The 18,792-nt window shown below is 38.5% G+C and overlaps 1 long non-coding RNA gene and 1 pseudogene across 1 annotated transcript; one reads left to right on the top strand and one right to left on the bottom strand.

Annotated features, from left to right (window-relative positions):
- Nucleotides 1-5,146: 5,146 nt before the first annotated feature.
- LOC149038467 (uncharacterized) lies at nucleotides 5,147-7,412 on the bottom strand. Its single transcript, XR_016180303.1, has 3 exons — nucleotides 6,705-7,412; nucleotides 5,849-5,930; nucleotides 5,147-5,265 (listed from the first exon to the last, which is right to left on the bottom strand). It is a non-coding gene; the product is annotated as an uncharacterized LOC149038467 (long non-coding RNA).
- Nucleotides 7,413-8,020: 608 nt separating this feature from the next.
- LOC149038466 (kelch-like protein 12) lies at nucleotides 8,021-8,990 on the top strand (annotated as a pseudogene).
- The last annotated feature ends 9,802 nt before the right edge of the window (nucleotides 8,991-18,792 follow it).

Here is an 18,792-nt window from a genome sequence, read left to right as displayed (position 1 = left end):
CAAGTTGTAAACTTCAAACTTTGATGATTGGGGGCAAAACTGTGACTTCAACACAAACAAATCAGAATTTGAAAAGTAATTTTAAATTCATACGTCGGAAAGACCGAGAGCCTATGAATAATGTCCGATAAACAATTGTATTTGTTGGTGATAGCCAGTCATTAATCATTACTTTTAGTGAAATGTTTATTTTTTTACTATAACACATTAACAGAGCTGAGGAAAATCTATAACCTATATCAAGGTTTATTTGCGTCCTGTTACACGGTTTCCGGTTGCATCTGGTTTTACGGCACTTAGTTGTGAAAATTCTGTAACTACAAAACCAAAAGTTTCCGGTTGAAGAAGTAGGGATATTGGGAAAACGTAAACTATTCGTTCTAATAGTAAAGCACGAAAACATGACTGTTTAAACACATTATTGTGCTTCAAACTGGCTCGATTTAGCATGTCGTTGTAAGAACTTAAAGTTTGAATGCAGTTTCCATAAATCAAATGTAGCGAATGGTGTTTCCATGAAAAGAAACTGCGTCTCAGTCGTAGATATTAACATGTGTGGCAAAATGAATGTGAGGTCGCATGGAAAGATCATCTCGATATCGACTTCTCAAAACAGTGACGTGTTTCCAATAATTAATTAACCCTGGCTATAATTCACCAGTTAGATGTTGGAAATATATACTTCCTAGAACGACGTTAAATTCTGTCAAACAGAGGAGAAGTTTCATTACATAACTATTAAACTTTACTCTTTTTTGGCGGGAAAAGAGATCATTTCTGTTGGGAAGGAATTACGGAGACCATGATCTTCTAAATTCTCTTTTTTAATTAATTGGCCGTCACGGCCATTTCGGCTATCGCACCCAAGCGTGGGTTAAACGCCTGAAAAATAATAAGAAAGCGTGACCCTTTGCAGGCAAGTCAATTAACAACTCCAGATTCAGTCGCTTTTGATAAGATGTTCTAGATAATCCTTAGAAACTCGTCACACTCACGCGATGATTGAAATACAATAATTAATAATTACACTTGCACACACGATGCCTGATACTAAATATATCTGCCAGCATAGCTGTCGACAAATGTTGATCAGTCATTACCATGAGTGTGGAATTACTTTACAAAACATCCTCCACGACGATATACAACGTCACGCACCTAATTTGCGAAAAATATGCGTGCTGTGTTTGAGAGAGATTCCACTCTCAAAAACAGCAACTAATTTGCACGATGGCATCATTGTTTTACTGGATGTCATGCCATTTTTCGAGCAATCATGTTCCTTCCAGAATTTTTCTCGTCCACGAAATGAGGCCGCTACGTTTTTCGGGGTTTTCCTAAAACCCGACCAATATAGATTGGACTGACCGACAATAAACCATCAGGACGAAACACTGTTCTTAAAAAAAACATTAAAGTGGCTGTGCGATTGTTCTTGGGTTATTCTTCGACATTAAAAACAAATCGCGCAAGCAATAAAGTTTAAAATAAAAGTTCCGGTTGAAGAAATAAACGCAATGGGAAACTGTAAACTATTCGATCTAATGGTGAAGTTCTGGATGTCGCACCATTTTTTTTTAATGCAATCATGTTCCTTCTAGTGTTTTCTCGTCCACGAAATTATACTGTTGTGTCTATTAGGGTTTATAATCAACCATTCTAGAATGGACTGACGAACAATAAACCCTCAGGACAAAAGTGTTAAAATAGACATTAAAGTTGCTGCACGATCGTTCCTGGGTTTCTTCGACATTAAAAACAAATCACGCAAGTAAATAATGGTGTCTTTTTATCTTTTATTTTATATATTACATTCATTAATAAGGCTACAACATTCAATACATAGCAGGAACGCTAAAAACTGACTGCTACAAAAGCGGTATCGGCAAAAAGGAGGTCATTGACATTATATTCTTATTACATATTATCATGTACTACAAATTGCAAACTCACTTGTCCTATGGTCATTATCACAAATACAACAATTATTATTGATCTGCATTACATAATTCGGCGAGGCTAAGCAATGGACAGGCTAGGGCGCATTTATGAACTGCCGTACCCATATGTGACATTCAGTATATACAGTTCTAAAAGCCTTCACAGCACAGCATACAACAGAAGACGTCGACTGAATCAGACCATTACAAAATAGCTTCCCTGATTTCTCGGGAGATTGTCATATCTGAAAAAATTTTAAAAAAACAGGTCATTTTTAAGATTTACATTTTTAACTTCTCTGTGCTATAATTGCTATCTGTTCACTCTTTAGCTAACCATGTAAAAACAGAGAAAATATGTGGGTCTTCACTGTCTGTGTCACTTCCTTGACCACTCACGTGTGGATTTTGAAGAGCAAGCAGAAGTGGGCGAAGTTTGAAATCGTCCTTTAATTGGTCAAGACTACTTTTTTACATAGTGAGATGCTGATTACTTAAGATCATATTCGACCGCATTTTTTGCCGCTTAGTTTCCGTCCCGGCCGAGTAAGTCGCGCGCACTACAATCGGAAAAATAACCAGCTTTTTGAGAGTAAAAAGAAAGAACAGAAAAATGATAATAAAGATAACGTCTACTCAACTCGATCAGCTGGGACTGTTTGCGCGGAGGAAAGGGTTTCCTCTTCGCTGTCGAAAAAGTCACGGTTTACACGCATCACAAAGTTTTTCGGAGATAACCATTAATCTGTCAGACTTTGATAAAATATTCTTATAGCTTGCAGAACTCTTACCTTCTCAGTCAAACCTCTCGTCGTGTTCTTCTGGCTGCCGGGTTTCGTTTGAATCAAATCGTCTCCTGATTTCTCTCAGCACTGATTCTCTATTTTCCCAGATCTTTAAAATCGCTACCGAGGAAACTCCACCAACAGCGAAGAACAATACACCACGCCAAAACTGATCAGAGAAAAAAGCCATTTCTTGTGAATTCGTCTTGTTATAGGTAAATCGCACCACAAGCTTTACTAGGTAAAACACGCTCAGTACCAACCAAACTAATTGCCTATTTGACTGACCTGCGAGGTCAGACTAAAATGAAGTATACGCGTAAACTTGAGTGGGTGCCTCCGACAACATATGTAACTCTGAAGTGTGGGTGTTTCTTTTTACGACGTACATATGCAAATATATTCATGCCCCTCTGAAATGTGGAACATAAGAAAAAGTCGCAACAAACCAGTATTAACAGATCTCTACGAACCCAACCAGGAGGATCTAAATTATCCTGAGCTTTTATGCAAGTGTTCAGAAATTGAGATAAACATCTCCGACAAAGAAATTGAAATGGTCGAGCAGGACGCAAGGACTCAAGCGAAGGGGCCAGGATTTTTTAGATATAGATATAAGAATTGCGGTTTTTTTTTTAAAATGTCACGCCACGTTACCCAATCTTGACTTTCATTAAACGCCTTCAAGCAGAGTTTGAATAAAAGGGCTTGAATTTAACAGTTCCTCAAACAAATAACAAGTCGTTTCTAAAAGCCCGAGGTTTGTAGCCTTTGGTTATATGACGTCTTTATATACAATATAACGCCGTGATTCGATCACAATGAACATGGTTCAGGCTGCATTCGTGGAAGAAGTTTGTAGTCTTTAGTTATGTTAAGTTAAATCGTATTACGTGTCCCGATCTCAAGGCATAGAGGCTGTCTTATCCAGTGGTTCGCCGCATTAAAACACAGGTTTGAGTGAGGATGAGAAGGAGTCAGTCAGGAGATTCCCCTTCCGCTTCTTTTCGGAGATCTTGTGTTTTTTATTTACTAAGTTTACTTGTACTGGATGAACTTAACAGGATTGCGATGATCTGTTAATACAAGTCAGGAAAATCAAGTTCTTTGTTCTACATTTGCCTGCGCTGTATTGAAGTCCAAACACTAATCGCTCACAACTTCTACTTTTCGCTCCATAATTAACTGTGTACCCTGAAAAACAAAACCATGACATGAAACGAGCACTCTTCCCTCTCCTTAGTTAAATAACGGATTACACAATAGAAACATGCCAACTTGTGTCTCGGAAATCACATAATTAAATTAAATAGATACAAAAAAGGGCAAAAGAATCAACTGATCTGTCAGTTGAATGGGGCTTGTGAGCAATTAATGCTAAAGGATCATGTGGCGTTACTTCATTCGTGTCATTGAATCTAATTCCCTTTTAACAGAAAGCCCCAAGCATCTACAGAACAAAAATTCTATTTAATAACGATAAATATATTCCCGAAAGACGGCCTCAAAAAGCAGCATCAATAATATAATTTATTCTAAAAACTTGATTCTTGTGAAGCTATGGATTTCTAAACCTAATGTTTTTTGAGGGGAAAGCCTAAAAGGCAATGAGGCTTCGAAAGGAATTTCACTTCCTCAATTAATATTCAGTCTAAGGAATGCATAGTCGCATTCGTAGCCGTTTCCGGTCACGTCACATTACATGATATGATTACGACTGAAATGCTTCTGAGAGCTCTTTACTCGCTTGCTCCACGCGGCGTAACTGGGCGTTGATCACAACTCCGAATACAACTTGCAAAAGTTGTATTTAAAGCAGGTACATATAATACATATGTACCTATAATAATTAATCTTCAACCTTTGAGTGTAATCGTTGGAATGAGGGAAGTGAGGATTCCACCAACTTCATTAACGGTGCCCCATTAAAATTATAACCAACGGTTGTCTATCGTCGTCTGTGACGAACAACCAGGGGGTTTTACTTATTTCCTGGCAGGGGGGAAGGGGGCGGATTTTGTTCGTGACACGGTGAAATTTTCCTAATTTTCCTAATTCCCCCATAGGGCCGTCTGATAAACTTATTTTCCCCCACCCCTCATTGGCAGTCAAGTTTCTTTAGCCCCCCACTCCCACCCCCCTTGTACTGATCCCTCTCCACTTTAACTGAAAACCATGTGAACGAACGAAAACCATGTGGACTGAACAAAGACTGTAATTTATTCAGTGACAAAATATGGCGGTGCAAACTACAATTACAATTTTTTTAAAACAATTTTCATTAAAGGAAGAATAACTGAAAAAGACTGAATAATTTTATGCCTGATGTACTTGCTTTGTTGTTTGCTTTGTATTTGCTTTCTTGATACTACAGCTTAATGAGAAACATTGTTTACACGATTTAAAGGATATCTACATATCATTGAGTCATATATTTAGACTCCTTTTAAAACAGAATGCGTAGTACAGTATAACACAATTCAGCCACCAAAAATTCTGTTCATTCCTCTGTTGTAAGTCCATGATCGAATGGTAAATTCCTGTAAACAAAAGTTTCCGTAAGTCTCTTTTGACGGCGTAACTAATCAAAACATGGATAAAATTAAGCTGTCCCACCTGAACCAAAACGGAAATGATGCTTAAATGCCAACTAACTCATCACTACATGGCGTAACTAATCAATGTATGAATAAAATTAAGGTGTTCCTCCTGAACCAAACTTTAAGCCTAAGTTATTTTTTGATCTTTTTCTCTCAGGACCTCGTGCGTGACTCGTTTTCATAAAAATTTCGATTTTTTAGTTGATTTAGTGAACAGATTTTCAAAAAAAAGATATCTCATAATCAGGAAACTGTGGAACATGTTCAGAGACGAATGGGTTTGATTCCGAGCGGGGCTTTGAAGCAACATTCACATCTTAAGGAATCACACTTAACTCTACTCCTGCCCGCGCCGCAAATGTTTGGCCGGCCAAATTACTAACTAGTCTACAAAACACCTATATGATTGATGCCAGGAGGTTCAAGGCAGTGTGCACCATGGTAGATTAGTCACACACTAGAATTCGGCAATTTATCAATTTTTCTTTCTTCCGTTTCGTCTCTACAAAGCGCTTCCACTCACCTTGATATAAAGTAGGTATCGTCTCCTATTCCTGTCTTTCATCGTGTTCCACTGGCACCTTGGGCCTCCTTGTTGCTTCATTCTGAGGCGAATTGCAAAATTTTAACACCAAAAATGATATTATGCCGCCGATAGCAGCGGACAAGACATACATCCAAATATCTTGAGACACATACATCTTTTCACCTTCGTGTAGCGCAGTGTGTACAGCCACTGTTACACTTCACTTGATACGCGCTATTTATTTGGAGTATCTTGATTGGCTGATTCTAACTTGATTGGCCTCCGGGCAACAGATGCAAGTTCAAACACTGCTCCTGTCTAACAGAATCTTGATGACTTTACTTGATACGCGCTATTTATTTGGAGTATCTTGATTGGCTGATTCTAATTTGATTGGCCTCCGGGCAAAAGACGGAAGTTCAAACAATGCTGCTGTTAAGCAGGATCTTGATGACTTCACTTAATACGCGCTATTTATTTGGAGTATCTTAGATTGGCTGATTCTAACTTGATTGGCCTCCGGCAAAAGACGGAAGTTGAAACACTGCTCTTGTTCAACGGGATCTTGATGGTCTGCAATTGGCTGATTCTAACTTCCGGTTATTGGAAGTGTGATTGCGTGCCGCTTTTTGATGATATCAATAATCATGATCATAACCAAACGTCTTAAAGTTGGAAACCGAAAGTTGTGCAAAACCCTCGACTGTGCCTAACTCGAATTCGCCTAACGCATAAGAATTCCCCCATTTCGTATGTAAACAACATTATTGGAAAGAGGAGCTGATGCTCCCTCAAAACACACCGTGATTGTAAGTGGCTTTTTGTGAACAGTAGAAGAAGATAAATAACTTACATGAGTTCAAAAACGTCTAAACTTCTGTCTTCTCGTGGTTTAAATTTGTTGACTTGTCGTCGCTGACTGCAACCCGCGAGCGAGGACCGTTACACACCAAAGATTAACATACAGGTCACCAAACAATTTAACTTTCGCTTTCAGATATTCTTCCTGCTTAGGAAAAGTTTAAAGAAGCGTTGTCTGACCGAAAAACTGCAATTTGAGGCTTTAAAGCCAGCAGTAAGCTAGCGTAGGTCCGAGTTCCACGTGTAAAGATCCTTGTACCAGTAAGATGAATATTTAACGTCGGCAGTATATTTGCAATTCAATTCGAACTTTCCGCGTGCCTCGCAATTAGTATCCAAAATGACACCGTGTGGAGTAGGGCAAAATGTTTCTTTTCTGGCGGTGATATTTTTATCCCGGAGGTCTAAGATCCCTGTGTCGTAAGAGAGTTTGAAAATGTTATACACAAATAAATAGCATTCCAGAAGTACTGACCTGAAAATACTCATAATTGCGCAGAGACCTCTCAAAATCAGTGCCACGAATTGCATGAGTACTAGGGTCTAATTGTACTAGTATGATTTTATGAATAATGCCACAGTCAGAGCATCGAGCATGATGCCAGCAGAGTGAATAAATTCTTAGAAATTCCCTTGAAGTTTCAGTTTTACATGAGATAAATTCTGCAGCCCGAGTATTGTTTAACAGGTCAATAGCCTACTTTTCTCGCTTGCACTTTTGGACATTGATCACGAACAAAATATTATTTTCTCAACTTCAGTATGCCTTTTATTCCTAGCAAGTTTTACCTCGTTGGTGGTAGAAATAAGGGGGAAGGGGTAGGAGGGAAAGTATTAAATTGAGCTCAGAGAATATAATCTCCTGACTTAGCCTAATAAAAATTTTGGCATAATTTTGGGCATAATACCATGATTTTAGGGGTGATGCTTAAAAGCATAACGCTCATGATTTATCTCATCCTACTGTGTACATGAAAGTATGAATCAATTCTTATATGGTCTTTTATCTTCTGTCGCCTTTTTTGCATCTTACCTCAAAACTACAACCACTAGTTAAAATGGCTTCGAAACTGTGAATTTTTGTTCCTTATTCTCAGTGTTATTTAGTTTTATTCCTCCGATCGAAGCACAATATGTTCTTTTACTAGATTAGATTCTGAGTGGAATTCTTCATATAACATACCTTTTTGGAATACAAATGTCTTAGCGACATCGTGCCATTAATATTGTCTTAGCATAACACTAATCTAAACAAAACAAACTATTTTTCCCTGACCTATCAGATTTAGTATAAATTAAGCATGTATATCAATGACACTAAATTATGTCACGCGCTGGTTTGGACCTCAACGAATACATAACCCACTTTGTCAACGGTGCGTTGTGATTTCTCTCGTCAGAAAGACTCGTAGTCAAGCAAACAAGCGTCTTTCTTGCGCAAACATGGCCGAAAATGCCTCAAAAGAACCACGCAACACAGCTAAGAGTCCGTACTACTGGGACATGATGCGGTTACTCGACAATGCCCGCAAAGAAGGCGAATTGACAGATGTTACTCTGTGAGTGGAAGGAAAAACATTCCCCGCTCACCGATGTGTTTTGGCAGCCAGTAGCCAATTTTTTCAAGGTTTATTTACCAACGATATGAAAGAAAAATCGGCGTCAATCGTAAATATCGAAGGAATTTTCGGCGATGAATGAGTTCTCGTCCTACCTTTACACAGGAGAGGTTCAAATGAGCGAGGCGAATGTCGATGATCTGATCGCGTCCGAGAACTAATTACTACTTCCTCGTCTAAAAAACATCGCTTGCAAGTTTAAGGAGCGGCATATGTCGACCAAAAATTGCGTTGCTACCTTTCTATATGCTGAGAAATACGATTGCAAGGAGTTGAAAACATACGCTGGCGAATTAATCAAGCAGAACTTCGCGACGGTCGGCAAGTCCAAGGAATTCGTGCAAATTTCCTGTCATCATATAAAGGATCTTATTTCAGGCGACGTCTTAGTAATTGGAACCGAAGAAGAAGTCTTCGAAATCGTTCTAGAATGGATCGCGCAAAATCAAGACGAGAAGGAGCAACATTTTGCGGAGTTCGACTGAGCAGCATATCGGATCAATATTTGTACACAAAGCCTATAGTACTATAATGGCACTCATGGCAGCAGACACAGCACACAGCCATATATCCTTTGATGGAAACATCTCGGGTTTAATTTCTGTGCTTTAGGTAGCCCACCACCAGATATGATTAAAGGCAAATGAGTTGGTACCGACGACTTTTCTGTCTGATTCGCTCCTCTCATCTCGGAGTAAGAAGTGGCACGAGGCAACGACGCGTTTTTACGTCACCATAGGCATTCTCATTTTTCCTCATTAGAAATGTCAATCAAATGTCGTCTGATGAGAGCAGATACTTTAAATAGCTTAATGTGTTGAATCTTTTTGGAAAGGATGTGTTGACTATCAGCAGGTGAAAATTAACTCATAGCTGTTGTCAAATGCTAATCCGATACGCAGAAACAACAAACACTCATCACGTTCAGTGTTTTATTTACCATTGAACGGCTCACGTTGGCCACGGTCAATCAAAACTGCGATGCAGCAATATTACACGAGTGTGTTTCAACAAACCCGGAAATCTTATGTCCTGAATAGAAGTTTCCGAAAACCGCAACCGCAACCGCAATCTCAACCGTAAATTCCGAAAATCGAAAAACCGCAACCGCAACTGCAACCGCAACCATGAATCCGGAAATCCAAAACCGTAACCGTAAATTATAGGGCACATGTTGTTAAGGTTGAGAACACACGGTTAAAGTAAAGTTTCTACCTTCTCTATTTTAAAACCGTCAATGTGTGGCATTTCACTTTCAGTGGAAATTATAGAATCAAAAAGAATAAAGGCACATCCTTTAAACCAATCAACGACTGAGTTCACTTTATATACAGTTCTAAAAGCCTTTACAGCACAGCATACAACAGAAGACGTCGACTGAATCAGACCATTACAAAATAGCTTCCCTGATTTCTCGGGAGATTGTCATATCTGAAGAATTAAAAAATATGTTTCATCGTTTAACATTTATCTATTTAACTTCTCTGTCCTTTAATTGCTAACTGTTTACTCTTTAGCTATCCATTAACCATGTAAAAACAGAGGAAATATGTAGGTCAGAGGTCTTCACGTGTGGTTTTGAAGAGCAAGCGGAAGTGCGGCAAGTGTAAAATTGTTCTTTGATTGGTCAAGACTATTAGTTTACCTAGTGCAATGTGGATTACTTAATATTATTTTCGACCGCATTTTTTGTCGCCTGCCTTCCGTTCCGCTTTCTTTCTCTAGAAAAGTAAAACTGGTTAAAATAAAAGATCGTTAGAGTGCTGTCTTGAGTTATTAAAGCCACTTTGAGGTTAATATGTTCGCAAAAATAAATTCATCTCAATGATTCGAGCGACAAGCACACAATTATTTTTCTGTTTGAACATTTCCCGTGCATTACGTCTACCTGCAAGGAAGTTGGTCAACAGAGATGTCGAAGATGTCTTTAAAAGAAGAACTAACATGCATAATACCTTTTGAAGATAACTTTAGATCTGTTAGACGCATATAAAAATGTTCCTGTTGCTGTCATAACTCTCACCTCCTTAGTCAAACCTCTCGTCGTTTTCTTCAGGCTGCCGAGCCCCGTTTGAATTAATTTGTCTTCTGATTTCTCTCTGCACGAATTCTCTGTTTTCCCAGATCTTCAAAATCGCTACTGCGGTTATTCCACCAAAAGAAAAGAGCAATACTCCACGCAAGAATTGATCGGAGAAAAACATAATTTCTTCCAACTTGTCCAGTTATAAAAAAAATCACACCAAACGTTGCTACTAAAACACACTCGATACTAATCACTCAAATTGGCTATCGAGTGACTGAAAGAAAGCCTAAGCTCAAAGTACTTTATTTTATCATTGTACCGCCCATCAAAATGTTTGACACCTGCAAGCCAAAATATCTATTTTGTCGTCTGCTTTTTAAATTAATCAGAACAATTACTACTGGAATATGCTTTTTAAGCATTTTGGCCCGCCGTTTTCAAACAGTCATTCTTATGTTAATACAGTTCAGTAATTGGTGGTTTCGGCAAGATAGCCTTTACGTCACGCCACGAGCAAGCTCGACGATTCGCCACAACATTGAAATATTTCATGTGATGCTAAGCAATTTAATGTTGAGCTAGAGCATCTGATGTTCTGCAAAGCTATTTGACGTAACGCTACACCGTTTGTGTGTAAACTGTACCATTCGACATTACGCTGAGCCGTTTCACGCAACGCTACACTGTTTGTATATGTACGCTCTACCATTCTACATTACGCTGAGCCATTTCACGCAACGCTACACTGTTTGTGCGTACGCTATGTTGTTTGACATTACCCCGAGCCATTTCACGCAACGCTACACCGTTTGGTTACGGCCGCATACTTTTTGGTTTAACATTTTTTTCCGCTCTTTTCTCGGACAGAGTTTACGGTGGGCCTCTTTCGTTGTTGAACTTCTGAAGATTGTGACCAGATCCTTCCAAAAGACAATTTCACATGAATATATCGCCTATTTAAAGGTAGTTCGCACTGAAATGTTGAACATGTTTAATGTGTGTATTTCGTGACTGGTCGTCACGAAAACTCGCCCTATCTTCTTACTGAATACAAACCACGTGAATGCAAAAACATATATATCACATTTTTAAGATGTTATGACTTGAATTCAAGTTATAAATTTTAAATTTTGATGGATAGGAGAAAAACTGTGACTTCAACACAAACAAATCAGATTTTGAGAAGTAATCAGCCGTTACAGAGAGATTCCCCACTCAAATACAGCAACTAATTTGCACGATGACATCATTGTTTTACTGGGTGTCACGTAATTTTTAGCGCAATCAAGTTCCTTCTAGAGTTTTCTCGCCCACGATATTACGCTGTAGTGTTTTTCAGGGTTTATAAACAAACCATTCTAGATTGGACTGACGGACAACAAACCATCAGGATGAAATAATATTCTTAAAATAGACATTTAAGTGGCTGCGTGATCGTTCTTGGGTCCCCTCGACATTAAAAACAAATCACGCAAGTAAATGAAAGTGTATTTTCTATTTCTTATTTTACTTCATACATCAATAAGGCTGCAACATTCGATACATAGCAAGAACTCTAAAAATGACGGCTAGAGGGCACAATATTCGTTACAAAAGCGGTATGGATAAGAAGGAGGTCATTGACATTATATGATTTTTATTACATATTATCATGTAAACAAATTGCAAACCCACTTGTCCTATGGTCATTATCACAAATACAACAATAATTTTTGCTCTGTATTATATATTCCGGCGAGGCTAAGCAATGACGACAGGCTAAGGCACATTAATGAACTGCCGTACCTATTTGTGACATTTAATATGTACAGTTCTAAAAGCCTTTACAGCACAGCATACGACGGAAGACGTCGACTAAATCAGACCATAACACACTAGCTTCCCTGATTTCTCGGGAGATTGTCATATCTGAAAAAATTTTAAAAATACAGGTCATTTTTAAGATTTACATTTTTAGCTTCTCTATCCTATAATTGCTATCTGTTTACTCTTTAGCTAACCATGTAAAAACAGAGAAAATTATGTGGGTCTTCACTGTCTGTGTCACTTCCTTCACCACTCACGTGTGGATTTTGAAGAGCAAGCGGAAGTGCGCGAAATTTGAAATCGTCGTTTAATTGGTCATTTTTTTTTTTTTTTTACATAGTGAGATGCTGATTACTTAAGATTATATTCGACCGCATTTTTTGCCGCTTAGTTTCCATCCCGGCCGAGTAAGTCGCGCACACTACAATCGGAAAAATAACCAGCTCTTTGAGAGTAAAAAGAAAGAACAGAAAAATGATAATAAAGATAGCGTCTGCTCAACTCGATCAGCTGAGACTGTTTGCGCAGATGGAAGGGTTTCCCCTTAGCTGTCGAAAAAGTCACGGTTTACACGCATCATAAAGTTTTTCGGAGATAACCATTAATCTGTCAAACTTTGATAAAATATTCTCATAGCTTACAGAATTCTTACCTTCTCAGTCAAACCTCTCGTCGTGTTCTTCTGGCTGCCGAGCCTCGTTTGAATCAAATCGTCTCCTGATTTCTCTCAGCAATGATTCTCTATTTTCCCAGATCTTTAAGATCGCTACCGAGGAAACTCCACCAACAGCGAAGAACAATACACCAAGCAGAAATTGATGAGAGAAAAAAGCCATTTCTTGTGAATTCGTCTTGTTATAGGTAAATCGGACTACAAGCTTTACTAGGTAAAACACGCTCAGTACCAACCAAACTAATTGCCTACCTGCGAGGTCAGACTAAAATGAAGTATACGTAATTAACATGAGTTACGCGTAAACTTGAGTGGGTGCCTCTGACAACATATGTAACTCTGAAGTGTGGATGTTTCTTTTTACGACGTACATATGCAAATATATTCATGCCCCTCTGACGTTATATAACGCCGTGATTCGTTCACAATGAATATGATTCAGGCCGCATGCGTGGAAGAAGTTTGTAGTCTCTAGTTATGTTAAGTTAAATCGTGTTGCGTGTCACGACCTCAAGGTATAGAGGCTGTCTTATCTAATGGTTCGTCGCATTAAAACACAGGTTTGAGTGAGGATGAGAAGGAGGAGTCCACTTCTGCTTCTTTTCGGAGATCTTGTGTTTTTTATTTACTAAGTTTACTTGTGCCGGATGAACTTAACAGGATTGCGATGATCTGTTAATACAAGTCAGGAAAATCAAATTCTTTGTTCTACATTTGCCTGCGCTGTATTGAAGTCCAGACACTAATCGCACACAACTTCTACTTTTCGCTCCATAATTAACTGTGTACTTTGAAAAAAAAAGACATGATATGAAACAAGCACTCTTCCCTCTCCTTAGTTAATTAACGGATTACACAAGAGAAACCTGCCAACTTGTGTCACGGAAATCACATTAATAAAGAGACACAGAAAAGGCAAAAGAATCAACTGATCAGTCAGTTAAATGGGGCTTGTGAGCAATTAATACTAGAGGATCATGTTGTGTTATTTCATTTGTATAATTGAATTTAATCTCCTTTTAAAAGAAAGCCCCAAGTGTCTACAGAACAAAAACGCTATTTAATAACGATAAATATATTCCCGAATGACGGCCTCAAAAAGCAGCATTGATGATAATTTATTCTGAAAACTTGATTCTTGTGAAGCTATGGATTCCTAGACCTAATGTTTTTTGAGGGGCAAGCCTAGAGGCAATGAGGCTTCGAAAGGAATTTCACTTCCTTAATTTATAATCAGTCTTAGGAATGCATAGTCACATTCGTAGCCGTTTTCCGGTCACGTCACATGATATGATTGCGACTGAAATGCTTCGGAAAGCTCTTTACTCGCTTGCTCCACGCGGCATAGCTGGGTGCTGATTACAAACCGTGGCAATTAAACTTTCGCGTATTTATTGTAAAGGACAAGTTGTGCGTTTAAATTATGCAAACTGAAGTCAACTCCGAATACAACTTGCAAAAGTTGTATTTAAAGCAGGTACATATAATATATATGTACCTATAATAATTAATCTTCAACCTTTGAGTGTAATCGTTGGAATAAGGGAAGTGAGGATTCCACCAACTTCATTGACGGTGCCCTATTAAAATTGTAACCAACGGTTGTCTATCGTCGTCTTTGACAAACAACCAGGGGGTTTTACGCTTTAACTGAAAACCATGTGAATGGACGAAAATCACGTGAACTGTGATAAGTCACCGCGGGGATAAAATATTACGGTGCAAAGTGCAATAACAATTTTTTGAAAGAATGACCATAAAAGACGAGAATAATTTTATGACTGACAGGTTTTCTAATGTACTTGCTTTGTATTTGCTTTCTTGATTCTACAGCTTAATAAGAAACACTGTTTACACACTGAGTTATGTATTGAGACTGTCCTGTTAACACAGAGTGCGTAATACAGTATAACACAATTCAGCCATCAAAAATTCTGGTCGTTCTTCTGTTGTAAGTCCATGATCAAATCGTAAATTCCTGTAAACAATAGTTTCCGTAAGTGACTAAAACACGAATAAAACTGAGCTGTCCCATATGAACCCAACTGAAAATGATAGCTTAATCCTAACTAACTAATCAATACATGGCACTACAATGCATTAATGAAATTAAGTTGTTCCGTGGGAACCCAACTTTAAATTTAGATATAAGTTTGTCCTTTATCTCTCAGGACCTCGTGCGTGGCTCGTTTTCCCATTAATCTAGTGATTAAATTTTCATAAAAGGTATCTCAGGAAACAGTGGAACTTGTTCAGAGACGAATGGCTTTGATTCCGGGGCTTTGAAGCAATACACATCTTGAGGGATCACACCTAACACTACGCGTCCCCGCGCCGCAAAAGTTTGGCCAACGAAATCACTAACTAGTCGACAAAACTTCTATATGATTGACGTCAGGAGGTTCATTAGAATTCGGCAATTTATCCATTTTTCTTTCTTCCCCTTCGTCTCTACAAAGCGCTTCCACTCACCTGAATATATAAAGTAAGTATCGTCTTCTATCCCTGTCTTTCATCATGTTCCACTGGCACCTTGGGCCTCCTTGTCGCTTCATTGTGAGGCGAATTGCAAAATTTTAACACCAGAAATGATATTATGCCGCCGATAGCAGCGGACAAAACATACATCCAAATATCTTGAGACACACACATCTGTTCACCTTCGCGTATCGCAGTTTATTTTCACTTGATACGCGCTATTTGTTTGGAGTATCTTGATACGCGCTATTTGTTTGGAGTATCTTGATTGGTTAATTCTAACTTGATTGACTTCCGGGAAAAAGACGAAAGTTGAAACACTGCTGTTGGATCTTCAGTGATGGTCTGCAATTGGCCGATTCTAACTTCCGGTTATCGGAAGCGTGATTGCGTGCCGCTTTTTGATAATATCAATGATCATGATCATAACCAAACGTTCTAAAGTTGGAGACCGAAAGTTGTGCAAAATCCTCGACTGTATCTAACTCGAATATCCTAACGCATTAGAATTCCCCCAACCCCCCCTCCCCTTCCAGTACTTAAATACATCACGTTCACTCGATTTCATCAAATAAGCTATCATCAGACTAAAGGGGAAATCGTAATCTCACACACAAACACTATCAGTATTAACAGGGTCTACAGGGATGAAAAATTACTGGGATTCGTCAATCAAAGGACTCACCATTCTCGGTCGTCTCTATCATGGCGGAGATGCATTAACAAATCATTACTTTTAGGGCAGCCGTACGTCAAATCAAACAATAGAAATCATGAGCCAAATGCCAAGCACTGAAGCAAGTTGGTCATAACTAAAACAAACAAGTCTTGGCTGAGATTAATTTTGCCTCTTGATTTATAACTACTGAGGTGCGTTGAGATAACTGAACGAGAACAGTAGTAGGAAAAGTTTCTATTCCATAACTGGTCTCCACTAACTCTTGTTCAGCGCTCTACCCTGTGTGCGACGATCTTAGTCTTGCGTAGGTTTTTCAGATACTGAAATATGTCTGCTGGTAAATCACATGGCATATGTTGTTCAAGTTAATAACACCGTTGAACTTAAGTTTTTAGCCTCTCTATCTTGAGCTCTGTTAATGCATGAAATTTCACTTTCAGAGGAAGATAAAGAATAAAACGAAATAATAGGACATCGTTCAAGCCAATCAAAGGCTGAGTTCACCCGTTTAAACACAATGCCATTCGGGTCACGATTCTCTCATCACAGAGAGTCAAAGTAAACCCCCCTTTCAGCGTTGATTTTTTTTTAAATAATTGTTAGCATCTCACTCATATATTAACCAATTTGTCTCCAATCCCCCGCTTCCCATCCAAGAAAAAGAGAAAAAAGAAAAAAACTTAAATAAAATCATTCTCTCCTACGAAAAAAAACGATGGAGCTATGTCTGTCGTGACCAGGTATAAAAACAGAATACTCGATATAACTGAAACCGTTTAAACTCCGCGCGAAACGACTGATCCATTAAAAACTTACTGGCTGATTCACCTTTTAACAAAGCGTGGATACAAAACACTTTTAGTTATAACTTGAAGACTACAAAAAGGCTGGCTAGTGCAGCCAAAACTACGTAAAACGTATTTGCGACTGCAACATTTCATATGAAAACAACATTATACGGTTAAGAATATATGAAAGTCATATATTTGAACTGCGGATAAAGACATGAATGAAAGTGATCCTCGCAGTGATGTGCACTACTTAGGCAGTAGTGAAAAATAAGGCCTGAAAAAAATTTCAGGCCTGTACGGGATTTTTCACTACTGCCTAAGTGGTGCACATCACTGCGAGGATCACTTTCATTCATGTCTTTATCCGCAGTTCAAATATATGACTTTCATATATTCTTAACCGTATATTCATCACTTCACGGGTTTATTTAGAACCACTATCATGACCACCTCCCAGTTGGCTTGTTAGCTCAGTTGGTAGAGCGCTGCACCGGTATCGCAGAGGTCATGGGTTCAAATCCCGTACAGGCCTGAAATTTTTTTCAGGCCTTATTTTTCACTACTGCCTAAGTAGTGCACATCACTGCGAGGATCACTTTCATTCATGAAAACAACATTATTGGAAAGGAGAGCTAATGCTAATGCTCCCTCAAAACACATCGTGATTGTAAGTGGCTTTTTGTGAACAGTAGAAGAAGCTAAGTAACTTACATGAGTTCAAAAAAGTCTAAGCTTCTGTCTTCTCGTGGTTTCAATCTGTTGACATGTCGTCTCTGACTGCAACCCGTGAGCGAGGACCGTTACACACCAAAGATTAACTAACAAGTCACCAAACATTTTAACTTCCGCTTTCAGATATTCTTCCTGTCTAGGACATGTTTAAAGAAGCGTTGTCTAACCGAACTGCAATTTGAGGCTTTAAAGCCAGCAGGCTAGCTTAGTTTCGAACTCCACGTGTAAAGATCCTGACACAAGTAGGATGAATATTTGATGTCGGCAGTATATTTGCAATTCAAATCGAACTTTCCGCGTGCCTTGCAACTAGTATTCAAAATGACACCGTGTGGAGTGGGGCAAAATGTTTCTTTTCTGGTGGTGGTATTTTTATCCCAGAGGTCTAAGATCCTTGTGTCGTAAGAGAGTTTGAAAATGTTGTACACAAATAAAAACATTATAAAAGTATTGACCAGAGAACATTCATAACTGCGCAGAGAACGCTCAAAATTAGCACGAGTTTCCTAAGTACTAGGGTCGAATTGTACTGGTATGATTTGAGAATAATGCCACAGTCAGAGCATCGAGCATGAGGCCAGCAGAGTGAATAAAATTCTTAAAAATTCCCTTGAAGTTACAGTTTTACAAGAGATAAATTCTGCAGCCCGAGTATTGTCAAACAGATCAATAGCCTGCTTTTCTCGCTTGCAGTTTTGGACATTGATCACGATAAAAATGTTATTTTCTGAACTTCAGTATGCCTTTTTAAGGGGGGGGGGAGGGGGAATGGCTGGGGGTAGGGGGTGTATTAAATTGAGCCAAGAGAATATAGTCTCCTAATTGAGCCTAATAAAAACTTTGGGCATAATTTTGGGCATAATGCCGGGTTTTTAGTGGTGACGCTTAAAAGCATAATGCTCATAATTTATCTGATCCTACTGTGAATATGAAAGTATGAATCAATTCTAATAGGGTCTTTTATCTTCTGTCGCCTTTTCTGCATCTCACCTCAAAACTACAACCGCCAGTTAAAATGGCTTCGAAACGGCGTATTTTTATTCTTTATTCTCAGTGTTACTAAATGATTCAGTTTTATTCCTCCGATCAAAGCACAATATGTTCTTTTACTAGATTAGATTCTGAGTGGAATTCCTCATTTAACATACCTTTCCAGAATACAAATATCTTAGCGACATTGTGCCATTAATATGGTCTGAGCATAACACTAATCTAAACAAAACAAACTATTTTTTCTGACCCATCAGATTCAGTATAAATTAAGCATGTATATCAA

Source organism: Pocillopora damicornis, chromosome 10, assembly GCF_964200805.1.
Source record: "Pocillopora damicornis chromosome 10, jaPocDami1.2, whole genome shotgun sequence".
In the NCBI taxonomy this organism is placed as follows: domain Eukaryota; kingdom Metazoa; phylum Cnidaria; class Anthozoa; order Scleractinia; family Pocilloporidae; genus Pocillopora; species Pocillopora damicornis.
The sequence above is the reverse complement of the archived record's forward strand: the minus strand, read 5'-3'. Positions and strand labels throughout refer to the sequence as shown.